This window comes from Rousettus aegyptiacus, unplaced genomic scaffold (assembly GCF_014176215.1).
Source record: "Rousettus aegyptiacus isolate mRouAeg1 unplaced genomic scaffold, mRouAeg1.p scaffold_m13_p_15, whole genome shotgun sequence".
In the NCBI taxonomy this organism is placed as follows: Eukaryota; Metazoa; Chordata; class Mammalia; order Chiroptera; family Pteropodidae; genus Rousettus; species Rousettus aegyptiacus.
In genome coordinates this window covers 53,237,029-53,252,180 of record NW_023416290.1, presented here as the reverse complement: position 1 = coordinate 53,252,180, position 15,152 = coordinate 53,237,029, and the positions used below count along the sequence as shown (strand labels likewise).

At 56.4% G+C, this 15,152-nt stretch overlaps 1 long non-coding RNA gene across 50 annotated transcripts in view; it reads right to left on the bottom strand.

The window, feature by feature from the left end:
- LOC107506203 overlaps positions 1-15,152 on the bottom strand; it is a 579,061-nt gene that overhangs the window by 500,871 nt on the left and 63,038 nt on the right. The window contains exons 3-4 of one of the 50 annotated variants that reach the window (XR_004954759.1): positions 4,739-4,836; positions 3,939-4,117 (exon numbers count right to left, since the gene is read on the bottom strand). The exons of the other annotated variants lie outside the window; for them this stretch is intronic. This is a non-coding gene — a long non-coding RNA (uncharacterized LOC107506203). The remainder of the gene's footprint in view (positions 1-3,938; positions 4,118-4,738; positions 4,837-15,152) is intronic. 50 annotated transcript variants of the gene reach the window in all.

Genomic DNA, 15,152 nt, shown 5'->3' with positions numbered 1-15,152 from the left:
AAAGGTCAGCCCGGCCCTGCTGGATTTGGAGGGCTGCCTCGGACACAGGCTTATTCTCCACCCCTGTCCGCAGCCACCGCAGTGGGCCAGGCTGTGAGCAGCACTGTGTCCCTTCAAAGGGGCGTAAGGGAGCACCAGAGACAGAGGCAGGCCCGAGGGAGATGGAAGGCTGGAGGTGCCCGCTGCCTCCCGCCTGCCCATGGCGCCGCCTCCGGCGACGGCAGCGGGAGCCATGGTTAACAGTGGACCCTTCCGCGGCTGACCCTTGAATGCCACGATCGCGTTTCAGAATCGAGCTCCGGCTCCAATTCTGGGGGACACGATGGTCCTGCCTGTCCCCCTCTTAACTCAGCTGTCTGGGCCCAAGCTCTGGGGAAGCACATGGACGACAAGTGGCCGGAGATGGCCTTGTAAGGTTACCGGAGGGGTGACGGGCCATCCTCCCACCAACCCGCACAAAACCTTTCAAGAGCGTGTAACCCTGAGCTCGATGTTAACTCACGCAGCTCTGCGTTTACTTAAGTCCACCTGCTTGTCCCGTTACTGGCGCAGGCTTCCAACTGCCGATTCAGAAGTGCCAGGTGGCCAGGTGTCACGACCCCGCTGCTGACGGCACCCGTCACGTGCATGCGGCCCTACGAAGGGGCAGTCGACACAGCTCCCTGGCCCCGGGCCGCGCAGTTACCGGCGCACGGGGCAGGATCCCCGCGCTCGGCTGTCTGACTCCGGACAGACCCTCCTATTTCATCATACGCTCCACACGCACTGCGTGTTCCTGAAGTCAGCGATGGGAACCCCACAGATGCTATACCGCCCAGCAACGACGGCTATGATCCTGCCCGTCGGGCATCCAGGAGGGCTTCTGGGAGGAGGTGTCGTTTGAACACTGCCTTCGACGGGGCTCAGAGAGAAAAAGAAGCGCAACCCATAAAGAAAATACATAGCGAAGACCCCAGGGCTGAAGCCCTAAGTGGGTGAGGGAGCCAGGGGTCCTCAGGGATGTGTTCGCAGCCTCTCAGTACCGAGCACCGGCTAGATGCCAGTCGCTGTACTACATCAGCCACCCGAGTGGTCCTGATCCTCGAAACAGAGATTGCCAGTCCAGAGAAGTCGCGATGGCTGGTCACCGGGTTACTGAGTGCCGGGGCTCGGACTTGACCCCAGGGCCGCCTGGTACCAGGGCCTGTGAGCCTCCCATGTGCCTTTCCAAGTCTTCTTCCTTTCCGCTGAGGGTGTTATGGACACAGGAAAGGATGCTCGTGGGGGATGAAGGGAGGGAGGGAAGAGAGGAAACGAAGCGCGTGGGAGGGGAGGAAGACGGGAAGCATGCCAGGCTATGATTCAGCGCAGACCTTTCTGAATGTCCCATTAGCCTGAAAAGACTTCGAGACCAAAACCAACAAAACAAAACACCCAAGCCAGGCAGGCCGAGCCAGGAAGCTGGAGCGGGGAACATCCAAGCCTAAACGTCCACAGAGGGGACCCAGGAAAGGGACTGGGTCCCGATGGCATCTTAGGCTGTGCTCCCTACACGCAGTGGGAATCCTTGTTTACATAATTTTGGAGACGTCCGTTCAGGAGAAAGGGAGGGAGGGACACAGGACAGGCAAGGAAGGGGTTCAGCAAGGACGTGGTCTTAGCTGGACACCTGCCCCAGCCTGATCCCACAATCCCCACACGGAATGACACCAGAGAGTACACCCCACTTGGAAGCAAGGGGGCTGGCCTTTTGTACCCCCTGAGTCAGCGGAGATTGGGGGGGGGGGGCGGGGGGCAGTGAGCAACTTCCTGGATGAGGCAGAGAAGGGGGGGGTGCTCCATAAACTTTAGCAGCTGCTGGTGAGTGTGCTAGTCCAGTAACGGGGCCCTCAGGCCGGGCACAGACAGCATCCACTACAATTAGTCACAACAGCTGACAGGGGGGTGACCAGGAATGATAACAGCCCCCGTTTTCTAACATTTCCTGCAAAGTCAGGCCGCCGAAGCCAGAGACGGGGCCAGGCCTGAGTCAGCCACTCAGATGAGTGCCGGAAGCATCCGGGACCGTGAGGGACACAGAGGATGGGGAAGGCACTACCCTGGGGACAGAGCCGACGGCCAGAGACTCTCATCTGGCGGGAGGTGAAGCAAGCAGGGGGCCGTGGGGCCACGTCGCTCCTCGGCCCCCTTCCCCTAAAGAGAGTCAGCACGTGGAATCGGGTGAAATGGGCCGAAAACTCAAACTTATTCCCCCGCCCAAGAATATCCAGCAGGGCAGCCTGTGATAAACGTGTCGGCCTCTTCAAGAGATTCTACAATCAGATACTTTCGACGAACTGCCCACCACCCACGGGGGTCTCCCACAGTGCACGCATACAGTCAGTGCTAAATAATAGCTGAGTGGCTTGTCAGCCATACACAGATTAACCTCCACCACGTGCTTAAAGTTAACCTTCTAGACCTTTCCCAGAATGGTGGGGACTCTCATTTGGGGGTGGGTTTTGCCTTAATCACATGATACTGGATCAGCCGCAGCTCGACTTGTCAACTAAAGAGCTTTGCTGTCTTCCCATGTCTGTCTGTCGGCGGATGAATGGATAAGCAAAACAGGGTCTATCCACACAATGGAATATCGCTCTGCCATAAAAAGGAAATGAGTTTTGATAGATGCCACAAGTTGGATGGACGAAACTTGGAAACCTTGTGCTAAGTGAAACAAGCCACGTATAGTACGAGTCCACGTACGTGAAATGTCCAGAACAAACGTCCACGGGCACGGGAAGTAGATTAGCGGTTTCCTCGGGCTGGGCGAGTAGGGGGAAATAGGGGGTGACTGCTAATGGCTATGGGGTTTGTTTTTGGGGTGATAAACAATTTCTTAAATGGATGGCAGTGATCGTTGCACAATTCCGCAAATCCATTAAAACCACGGAGTTGTACACTTGAAATGGGTGACTTGTAGGGTAAGTGAATTACATCTCAATCAAGCTGTTATTTAGAAGAAAGAAAAAGTTTTGCTGTCATCGGAAGGGAGGAAAATCGCATAACCCATGATGAATCCCAGCCACGGCACAGAACATGTCCACTGGAGGCCTCTAGAACACAGTGAGCTCAGCATGGACGGCTCCATGCACACACAGACCTGTGTCCCCCAAACACACCCCAAAAGAGGGAGGACCCCGCCAGTGGAAAGCCGGAGGTTTTCAGAAGCTCTGCTGGCCCCCTACCTCCCCAACGCCTCGCCATCGGCCACCATGACAGAGGGGCCGCACAGCGGACAGCCAGAAACTTATTTTGTCTCCTGCCCGGAGCAGTTCCTAAACAGTGGGAATTAAATATTTATAAAGCAGTCACTGTTTGTTTAATGTTCAGCCCGCATTTGCGAAGCCTGATGGGGAAACACCGCGGTGACGGCTGATCGTGCGGCACAGGGACGCACCTCCAGCGGGCGCCTGACAGTCACCAGGACCTGGCCTCACCTTCCCCCGCCCCCCGCCTCCGGCCGCGGCTTCCTCCTCCTCACTGTGCCTTCGGGTTGGAGGGGCCTCTGGTGTTTAGTCTCCTCGTCCCCACACCCGCAGAGCAAGACAAAATAGCCCTTTTCACCAAAAGCCTCAGGTCTCGTCACTCTTAACGCGCTGTGAGGGCTCACTGAGAAAGCGGGGTGCTGTGGGGGGAGGCCTTCCTTCAGGGGCCCCGCCATACTGAAAGGAGGGGGCCTCCAAACTGAGGCAGCGAGAGGCACACAAGTAGACGGGCGAATGCCTCTGGACCCCGCCCCCCCCGCCTGCCCCCCAAATTGCCCTCCTCGTGATCGTCCCTGCACACTGGTGCCAGGCCCCCCCCCGAACGCCGGACGCCGAGGGCGGACCTTGGGGCCCAACTCTCAGGCCTCACATCCAGCTTCAATATTCTCTGCCTCAGTTTCCCCCACCGTAAAAGGCAATTGAAAGGCCCACCTGCTTCACGGGGTTGCTCGCGAGTAAATAAGGCGGCGACTCTTAGGGCACCTGGCACCACGTGCCGTTGTTGCCGCGGTGATGAAGGCGACCGTCACCCGCTTCCGATTCCTAGCTAGAGTCTCATTCGGCTGTGACCACTGGCAATGCCGGTCCCTTGACCCAGCCCTCCTCGGTGGCTTAATCGGCAAATGAGAATAAACGAGACAAAGTGAGGAAATGTTCCTTGTAAACTACAAAACGCTCCCCAAAACTGCTGCTGGTACAGCGCGCCATGGGGAGGTGGCGTCTAATGCTTCTCCCGGGACCCCCGGGATGCCTTTTGGGGCTGGGATGCCTCTAAGTAACTCTGGCTCAAGAAACCGCACCAGAATCTCCATGCGGCTCTCCTCACTCACTAGAGGAAGCCCCGCCCCTCCGTTTTCACCAGGTAGGTCCAGAAGTAAAGGTGGGGGGGTGGGGGGTGTTAAGAAGGATGAGAGGCCCTGCCCTAGCCCATGGGCCCTTCCTTCTTCCTACTGTGCGTGAGGCACAGAGCTAGGGGACACGGGCGAGGTCTCATTTCCCAGGGGTTCTCTTTGCGTGGTGTGCCAAACCCACAAAGCAATCCCTGAGGAGTGTAGCGGCAGAGGAAAGGAGGGAGCCTGGAGGGGTGCAGACAAGGCCAGGGAAAGGGGCGCGAAGCCCGGGGACCTGGAACTCGCCCAGCGAAAAGGCCACTTAAAGCCACTTAGGATAAGGTCCAGATATGTAAGGTAAGTCAGATATGCATTGCCGCGGGGGGCGGGGAGGCATTTTACCTTGCAAACACAGACCGCCACCCCCGGCTTCGATGCCCAGCTCTACCCCGCATGGGGCTGTGATCCTGGGCCACACACGTCACTTGTGCTAACTTCACCTTGAAAACAGAAAGAATTATAAATATGAAATATTTTCTATTCATAAATAATTTATCCTTTACTTATGTTATAAATGCATAATGTATAAATTATAAATATAAAACAGGTCTGTCTTATACTTAAATTGGAGATCGTCATTTTAAACCAGGCTACAAGTGGTAAGCCCAAGAACGAATCGAACGCCCAGGCTTTTTCTTTGCTCGCATTCTCACAAAACCAAAACTTCACACCTCATCATTAAAAGGGCCTTCAGGGCTTCATTCATTTTTTCCCAAGGCCCCACAGAATTTTTTTTGACTTTTAAATCACTTTCCTTTGATTTGGCGAGCGGGGTCACCATCTTTTCTTCTTCTTCTCCACTATGGACTGGTCCGATTCGGCCAGAGCCACATCCTCCCCTTGCCCCGCCCCCTCCCCCCGCAGCGGGCTCGGGGTCCCTTCCTGCACCTCTCCAACAGAGCGCCAGCATTTACCCTCCTGTTCTATTCGCAGCCGCCTTCCTCCCGTCAGGAAGTCAGGCCCCCTGAGAGCAGGGATTTGTGTCCACTGTGTTCTTCGCTCCCTGTACCACCCCAGGAGTGTCAGGTGCTCCATCAGTGCCTGGCACAGAAGAGACAGGAGGCGCTGCCTCCGGGTGCATCATTCAGGCAGCCCACCCACAGCACACTCGCCGGGGTCAGGAAACCCTGCAGTCGGAGCGAGGCATCTGGATCTGCCCTGGAGAGAACGAGCCTGTGGCCCAACTCCCCCACTGTCATGCCACTGAGAACGTGGGTGACCGTAAACAGGAGAGAGGTAACTGCTTTATTAGAGCCACACATTTATTAGCCAATCAAAAGGCAGGGTGCCTTTTGGCCCACCGACTGGGGATGCGAATTGTCCTCACTGCAAAATCAATGCTCGCGATTAGACGTCTGTAATTTCCAAGTTCCGTTGCGTCACAGTACAGCTGACCTTTGGGCAGCAGAGGGGATCCGGGTGCTGACTACCCATGCAGTCAAAAATCCACATGTAACTCTTGACTCCCCCAAAACGTAGCTACCCCTGGTGTCCATGGGGGATTGGTTCCTGACCCCCTACAGATAACAAAATCCTCAGATGCCCAGGTTTCCTATATACAATGACACAGATGGATGCAGAGTCAGGTATTTATTGAAAAAAAAAAATCTACATATAAGTGGACCCACACAGTTCAAACTCGTTTTTTTCAAGGGCCAACTATAGTGCAAAAGTCCTCTGCAAACCATGTGGACTACACACTCCCAGTTTTACAACTTTTTCCTCTATTTTTTACAGCAATTTTGCCCCTAAGTGATTTGGTGACTACTTGTTAGCAAATCAACGTTATCTGCTCTTTCCAAAGTGCCAAACTCAGTTTCCCAGCGACGACTCTCGTTTCATACTCCATTTTCATCAGTTTCTGTAACAGTTAACAAAGCCTTCCAGGAACACCGAAATCAACAGCTACCATCTCAGAGGTGTTTCCCACGTGCCAGCAAACACTGTCCTAAGCCTTTACGTGCACTGGCTCATTTAATCGCAGCGGAAGGTAGGTATTGGTCTAATTCTACGGACGCAGCATACAGGCACAGAGCGGTTACTTAACTCGCCCAAGGTCCCACAGCTAGTCAGGGGCAGAAGAAAGCTTTGAGCCTGGAAAACGGGGCTCATTCGTAGCCCACCAGCCCCACGGGAGCCTGCTCAGTTTGCTGCACAAGGAGAATGGGCAGCGACGGTTAATCCAGCAAGGGAGGCGAACGGAGGTCAGTGAGGAGTTTCCGCAGCTCTGGCCCTAAACTGACAGATGTTTACAACGTCTGGCAATCAGCGAATGCCTGATTATCGTCGATGTGGGTGGGCTGGACGTGAGCGATGGGTGTATTGGTGCATATTTCCATGTTATGGAGACTTTTGCTTCCCTGCGCAATCTGTCTGCAGGAATGCAGACACGAAGGACCGTAACTTCTGTGTGGCTGGAGCACGTGGGGTGAGGACAAACGAAGTGAGGTGGGGGAGCGCCTCAGAGTCAGGGCAGATGTGTCGGGTCAGGAGGTGTGGCTTTAACCCTGTCTCAAGATGCTCCTTCATGCCAGCCACGGGCCAGAAAGTGCTGCCGGCAGTCACTCTCCTGCTGCCGCTCCTGCCAGAGGGCACAAGAGTGAGGAATTCCCAGACCGCAGGGGAACGTGGCAGCCAGTGCGGCAGGAAGGGGGGGGGGCCTGAGGACAGGATGACGGGTTCACAGGTGAGGCCCCGGGGGCTTTCCTTCCACTTCCTGACCGTCCTCGAGACCCTGAGGACGCCCACAATGTTGGGCCTGCAAAGGCCACCCCACACCTGAACCAGGTGAGGCCCAGAGAGGGTGCGGCCCCGAACAGAGGCCAGACACTCTTCCAAGGGGAGCAGAGGTCGGGCGTCCAATCTCCAGGGTCCAGGCCTCGTGTCCTTGCCACAGTCTCTGCTTCCGTGAGGCTGAAGTCAGTCACCTGTCTATTTCTTGAAATAATCAGCGTCAAAGAGGAACGTTTAGCTCCTCAACCTGCTGAAAAGGTGTCGTGCTAGAAAGTGCACGCTCTACAACAGCCCAGGTACTGCTGGAGGTGCGGCAGCAGGTGGCTTTACAAAATAAACACACACACGCACGCACGCACACACACGCGCCTCCTCAGGCTTCACCGCCCCCTGTTTAAAAGTAAAGAGCCGGTTACATTCTTGTCCTCCTTATGCAACCACGTCACGAGGCAGAGGGTGCCAGCGTGCACTCGGCACGTCCCGTGAGCTGGATGTATGTTATTTCATCGAACTTCATCATTAACCAGTGCTTAAGAGCTGGGGAAACAGAGGCTCGGGGAGGCTAAGTGGCATAACCCACGCCCCTCACAGCGAGGTTGGTGGTTAACACAGTGGAGGGGGCTCAGAGAGGACACGGCATCCACCTTCATCGCTTCAGACCCGTCGACACCTTTCCGTTGGTAGTGAGTGCCCATCGGTGGGGGTATCCAAGGGCTGGCTGGACAGAGAAGTGGCCGCTTGGCTACAAATGGGGATTCTACTTATCTCGTGGCTGGTTAGACAAGACTGCAGCAGAGATTCCGCGAATAAATCAAGTCTGAAGCATTTCTCACTTTGTTCCCAATGCAGGTGAGACCTAGCATGCTTCAGAGACTGAAATTATGTAACCTTACTCACTACACACACACACACACACGCGCGCACACGCACGCACGCACGCATGCACACACACACACACGCACACACACACAAACGTCCGCTATAAAGTTAGACAAGCCATACGGGTGGCATATGCAGTATGCAGTTTCCTTTCTTTATTAAGCCATCTGCCCATCATATACTGAGGACCTACTACGTGACAGATACTGTATGGGAATGTGCATGAATAACTCAAATTCCTAGTTTCAGTATCTAGTACCTATAGCACAATGGGTCCATTTCATTCATTCGGTTAGAGGGCAGTGAACATTCCCCGGGGTCACTGGGTCCAGACGGCACATAAGACCAGTTGTGAAGGCCGCAGGAGCTGGCAGTGATACGCCCTTGGACGAATGAGGGCACGGAGCGGAGAGAATCAGTGTTCACTCAGTAAGTGGAGAAGCCAGCAGTCACATTCAGCCGGCCCAGCCCAGCTCCGAAGGGCACGCCCTTTCTAGGACAGTGGGGGGTGCAGCAACTCGCACCCTGACGCCGTCGGAAGCCCCTCCAGCCGGGACTCGCCCGCTGCCTGCACTCACCCACCCGCAGCCTTCGAGGGTCATTCTGCCATTTCCTTTGGATTTTACCTTTGGCCCAGTTCAATTCTGGTGGCGCTGCCCACCCGGATGTGGGCCAAAGACGGGCCAGGCTTTGATAGCAGAGATGAAAGGCCATGCTGTAGCATGCATGAGGTCCAAACAAATGTCAACTGCTTTCATCAGAAAAACCCCAAATTACCCACTCTAACCCATTCTCTTTCATCTCCTACAGGGCAAGCAGAGGCTGCTCATTAGAAAAGCTGCCTTGTCCACGATCACCCTTGCGGGGGATGGAGCTGGGGGCCCAAATGCCAACGTCACCCTCAGAATCACTGCACGGACTCGCTCTGAGGGGCGGCTGAGCCATCGGAAACACGGGCTCCCCTCTGCCCTTTGTCGCAGGATGCTGACTAACCGGACAGAGAGGAGGTCTGCCCAGGCCAGCCGCCACCGCGGCAGGGGAAGGGGCTGCCAGCACTCAGCCATCCCCAGAGCTGGCTGCAGGAGCCCCAGGCCGGCCGAGCTGGTGCTCAGCGCCTCCCACACACCCAGCCCGCAGCCCCAGGAAGCAGAGGTTTGGGACCGCAAGCTAACTGTGCAGCGAGGCGGGGTGGGGCGACGGGCCCCTCCACTTCTTCCTTCGTTCTTTCTCTCTCCTCTCCAGCAAAGCCGGCACTTAAGAACTCCACATCACAGATTCCCGCGGTGAAAAGGGGCCTCCGAGGTCATCGACACTGCACCCCCGCGTCGAGACGAGCCCGTCCTGAAGCTGTCGCAGAAGGCAGGCCACGGTCCTCATGAAAGGGGTCTGAAGGAGGGGCGGTGGCCTCCTCTGCTGCTACCAGAGCAGTCTGTGCCCTTCGGAATCCCGGTACTCCTTAACGTCTGCTTTTCCATTTTGTAGGCCAATATCTAAGTCCCACTCATGACTGGGATGAAGGGCCCTGTTTTAATCTTCTCTGTGTCTTCAGGACTTAGCAATCAGGGGCCATCAAGCGCACCCACTGTGGACTCCCAGAATCACGGAATTTGGGGGCCAAGAGGGACTTGAGTGCCTTCTAAGCCTCGCCCTCCATGAGCTGCCTTGTCTAAGGTCACATGACTGAGGGTGACAGACTCCACAGTAACACCTAGGGCTTCTGGCAGCCTCAGGTGAAAAGAATAAATGGCAATTCATATCACTGTCAGCAGTAAAATGACGCTTGTCCTCCCCTGACTTGTTCAGAGAGGCACTGCTTCAACGAGGTGCCCCCCCCAAAATGTGATAGAACCAAGGCGAGGAAGGGGACGGGGAAGAGGAAAGGCAGGTGTCCTGCCGTTCTACGGCGAAGCTTAAGGTGGCAGCCCCGAAACGCCCCACCACGAAGCCAGTCCTGCTGCCTCTGCCCTAGATCGCATGCCGCTTCGGGTGAGGCGGGAGCCGAGCGGAGCATTTTGGCCTTCCTTTACCCCATTTTCCTGCTATGAAAGAAAAGGCCACCGCTATCTAGAGACGGGAATAAAATTCCCGTCTCCAGCTTGGATATGAAGAATACGGGGACATCAACCTGCCACTGTTTTCAAATGGCCTCCTGTGCGTCCAGTCCTGGGCCGAACACAAGCAGAGGACAATTCAAAGTCTAAATCCTGGACCAAGCCCACAATTCCAGGATTGACCACCCACTGCTCAGTCACTGTTTTGTTCATGCAACAAAACAAACCACTGCTGAGCTCCGGCCGCACGCCCCGGCGCTGGATTTTGCCGTTCGGGTCTGCTCTCCGCTGAATGCACACGAAACTTGAACTTGATTCAAAGGGCGATCGGCCCCATCTCCCACGTCCATTGGGTGCTTGCTTCTTCATTCTCAAAGCACTTCCTGACATGAATACATTCGATCCCACCACCGACCCTGGGAAGACACCAGGAGGTGTCCCCTGGTCACGACGGAGCAGCTCAACTTCGCTGAGCAGGACAAGCGCACTTCGGACGCAGCCGGCTCTAAGCCGTGGCTCCGTGGCCGTGCCCTCGGGGCCAGCTCTTCAACCTCCCTGGGCCTCCGTCTCCTCCTCTATAACATGGGGGACTCACGGGGTCGTGGTGGGTGCGAAGAGCTAAGGAGACCTGCACAGCGCCCGGTCCCAGCGGCTGCCATCTCCTCCGGGGATGCCCGCACGTCCCGCAGCGGCAGTTGGACGTGGCTCAGGGCCCGGGGGGCCTTCGCGAGGCCTGCGGGCGAAGTGCTGGGAGTGGGGGCAGTGGCCGCCGGGCTTCGTCGTGCAGGGTCAGAGAAGGCTGCCGCCTCCTGGGGGAGGATGGACCCACTCGAGTGACACAGGCCCCGGAAGCCATGGCCAGAACACAGGAGCGAGGCTGTCAGCAAGAGGAAGCAGTTACCCAGGGGAGCTGGGCATGGGCTGCAGCCAAAGGCGGAGGTCGCCCAGTTCTAGAGAACCTGCCTTCTCTGTGGCCCTGCGTGGTCCGGAGCAGGTGGCGGAGGCGATGGCTGTCTGGGGTCCAGCCAGCCCTGGACTCACTGAGCACAGGGCCCAGGACTGACGAACTGCGAGAGACCGAAGCAAAGCTCACATCCCATCCCTTCCCCAAATCCCCCTCGACGGGGAGTCTGTGTCAGGGCTTCCACAAGCGAGCACGACCTGCCTGCCGCCCTCTGCCTCCCTCGCTCTCTGCCCCTTCCCCTGCCGGCGACGCGGGCATGCTTCTCCTCCGTGGGCCAGTGGCCCTTCTGCTCCACTAGCCCAGACACTGGTGGCTCTTCCACCTGTGCTCCAAGGAGTGTCTCATCGGACCCTAAGCAGACAGGAAACCGGCAGTCCTGCGAGCCCCATCTCAAGGGCCCAGACAGTGGGAATTGTCACCAGAGGTCCTCAGAGGTCCCACGAAGCATTAGGAGCTAAGCACAGAGCCCTAAAGGATGGTGGATGCAAATGTGTGACAAGGTCCCATGCTCCAAACCACCCACTACCTTGAAAACAGGAAGTCCAGGCCACCGGAAACAACTGTGTGTGGAAGACTGCATTCTGTGGCATCTACCCCACGCCGCCTTGACACGGTACCCAGGAAAAGGAAGAGAAAAAGCAAATTCCAAAAAGATGAAGCAGCCACAAAATTAAGAATGGCATGAAAGACGCATGGCCACAGAATAAGTTAAATGGAATTTCCTCCTTAGTCACTGGAAGGCACAGGAACTCAGCCCCAGCGGAGCGTGGCCACTGGAGCCGCATGAGTCCACCCTGCTCACGGTCGGGAGGAACACTTCATGGGGAAGATGCTGAGCGTCCTCTCCTGTCCTGGCCTCCTTTTCCTCAGCTACCCCCTGTCCCCTAGTCCTCCTCACAACCTCCATAAGCCCCTGGCTTGGAAAAATCCAAAATCTGTGATCACTAGAGCAATAATTGAGAAAACAGGGTCTTTTAAAACGGTGAGGACTTTGTGGAACAAATATAAAGACCCTCGCATTATCTTTGTGCAGCCCAGGCTTCCGAACCCAAATCTGGTCACCTGAGCCATCGTGCAATAATCCAGGAATCTGTCTACAATAAAATACTGTCTAAATCGTGTGTAGTGGGTTTTCCTTCCACACCAGCCCTGCCTGCCTCACCCCCTCCTCTATGACCACCGAACCAAGGTGCACCCAGCAAGCCAGCAGAGCTAGGATATGACTTCCTGTCATCCCCCAGAGTTCTGGCCAGTGCATGATGACTTCCGGAGACACCGCAGGAGAATAAGGACTATAAATACAGCAGGCTAGTGTCACTTCCATCAGGCTCGAAGATCCAGTCTCCCGCAGGCCTCCCTCTGTCCGTCTGGGACGGGAGTCCTGGCATTAAGCACAAAGAGCTTTGACATTTCTGGGGTAGGGAGACAGCGGCCTGGGGAACAGCGGTCAGGAGTCCCAGGGAAGCCTGGAATCCCAGCCTAGAACTTACCCGCCGGGTGTCTGAACCTGGCTGAGCCCCCGTGTTCACACCTGTAAGGTGAGGGTCTGACGGCGTTTACCTCCTGGGGTTGCTGGGAGGATTAGTACAGCGTGGCATATGCCTGGCATTCGGTAAAGGAGAACGAACCCGCAAGCACCATGCCATCAACACACACACCCACGCCCTCCAGGACACGGTGCCCAAGACCGTAACGTCTGACAGAATAAATGCGGACAAGACTCACACATGATACCACAGAAGCATCAGGGAGGCACTGGCTTCTCCAGGCAGCAAAACAAGAATCTCCCTCCCCGCCCGCCCCCACACCTGCCCTTCTCCTCCCAACACCTGGGAGCACAGGACATCAACTGTGTGTCCTTAGGCCATTTCTCACCCACTCATCACACCAAACGGTCTGCTCAGCCTGAGCCCCAATTTCCCCTAAATTTCCCTTTCACCAGTATCTTCGTTACGATCTAAACATTTATCATCCTCGGGAAGATGAGAAATGCCAGTGCTGCCTGAATTTAAAACACAGTGTCAGCTGGAAACCTCCAAGCTGTTTGGAGACATTTATTTCGTTGCTAACTATAGAGAGCAGGAATGGCTTAACTGACCCTGCAAGCCACAGCCGGCATTTTTTTTTTTTTTTCACATCTTGCTCTCAAGGCTTCTGCAGGAACGACCTAGCCCAGGTGGTCACTGGTTCCATCCACGAAGGCAGGGTGAAACAGGTGATCCCATTTGGAGAAAGAAGGGCCCGGCTCATCCCGACAGCTGCGACAGAGAGACTGCGTGACCATCGGCAAGTTCCTGGCCCTCTCTGAACCACCGGAAGGCCACTTACAAAGTGGTGGCCGGAATGAGCAGGCTTCCTCGAACACTCAGTGTGTGTTGGGTGCGATACTAAATGCTTCACTATAGTATCTCATTTAAACCTCAAACCTGTCTTGCGGGAGGCCGTCTCAGTCTGCTGAGGCTGCTGTCACAAAACAGCCCAGGCAGTCGCTTCAATCACAGACATTTATTTCTCAGCGTTATGCAGGCCGGGGTCCCAGCAGTGCCTGTTCCCGGCGAGGGCCTGCCTCCCAGCCTGTAGACAGCGGCCTTCTCGCCCTGTGCTCACAGGGCCTCCGCTCCCTTGGTGCGCATACGAAAGGGAGAGATCTCTGTCTTCCTCCTTACAAGGAAGCTGATCCCTTTGTGGGGGCTCCTCCCCATGACCTCATTAACCCTAATCACCTCCCAAAGCCTCCACCTCCAAATACCATCGCATTGGGGGTTAAGGTTTCGACGTATGGATTTGGGGGAGACTGACATTCGACTGCAACAGAAGGACTATACGATACAGTCCGCAGATGAGAAAACTGAGATCAAGAGAAGACCGCACGTCCAGCAAAAAGCAGAGCCAGGATGAGACCCGGGCCCCCTGAAGGCACTGCACTGTGTTACATACGAAGCCACAGAAAAGACGAGACTGTGATCTCAGGTCAACTCCAGTGGGAGCCCGACGTGACGAGGGGTAACGGCAATGACCTCACAGCGCTGCTACGGCGACTGAACGCGGTGAAGCCATGAGAGATGCCGGAGGAGCAACTACTACTCAACCAGCCCGTGGGGTGTCCATTTCCCAGCACGGTGCCCTGCACTCAGTAGGTGCTCAACAAACACCAGTTGAATGGAGAGACAACCAACGACCGTCACCACCTTACAGGGTGTTGTACGGATAATGTGAGGGATGCTGCAATTAGGAATGGCAGCCCTCCTGGAACTCGGCAAATTCACATCCCAGAGGGATTCCTTTCTCCGGACCTCACGTTCGGGGCACCATGCTGGTCTACACCTGACACCAATCCATCCCCAGCAGAGACAGCGCAGCCAAGAGCAGGTGGGAGGCATCAGTGCCCAGATTACAGAGCAGAAGGGGGAGAGGCAGACGCCCCCCACCCCCGGAAGAGCAGGACGTGATCACGCCCCACACAGACGCTGGCCCAGTTGGAGTACTAAACGTCGTCCATCGGAGCCCTCGTGCCTCTCGCCTGGGGAAGGGTGAGAGGAACTGTTCCCCAGGGAAGCCGGGCACCTACCAGCCACCAAAGGCCAGGGTTCTGCGGACATGCGAAACACAGCCCAGGCCCCCTGCTTGGGCCGGGGAAGGGGCGGCCAGTTCCCAAGCCCGTGCTGCCCCAGGCTGAGTCACGGCCGTGGGGCCTGCGCAGGGGCCCAGGGACCCAGGCCCTGAAGGCCACAGGCTCCACTGACTGCTGCGCTGCCACCACGGGAAATTCTTAGTCCTTTTCGAACAGGGAGCCTGCATTTCATCTCGCACGGAGCCCCGCGTAGTATGCAGCCGGTGCAGCCAACCATGGCGGCGGGGTGGGTTGCTGTGAAACACAGCCTCGGACCACGGGCCGCCTCCTCTCCTGGCACCAGCCTGCAAAACCCGCCAGAGGAAAGGCGCCCTCGGGTCCCCGCCGCACTTCCAGAAGGGCGGGCACCGCTAGCTCGTCCTCCTCCGCCTTTCCCGACTTCGTACCCAAGACAAGCTGTCACCTCCTTAAGGACAGAAACCAGGGCGTCGACCCCGGAGCCACTCACTACTGCCCCCGCAGCGGGCGACAGTGCTTTATGGGCTGTCAAATGCTCGA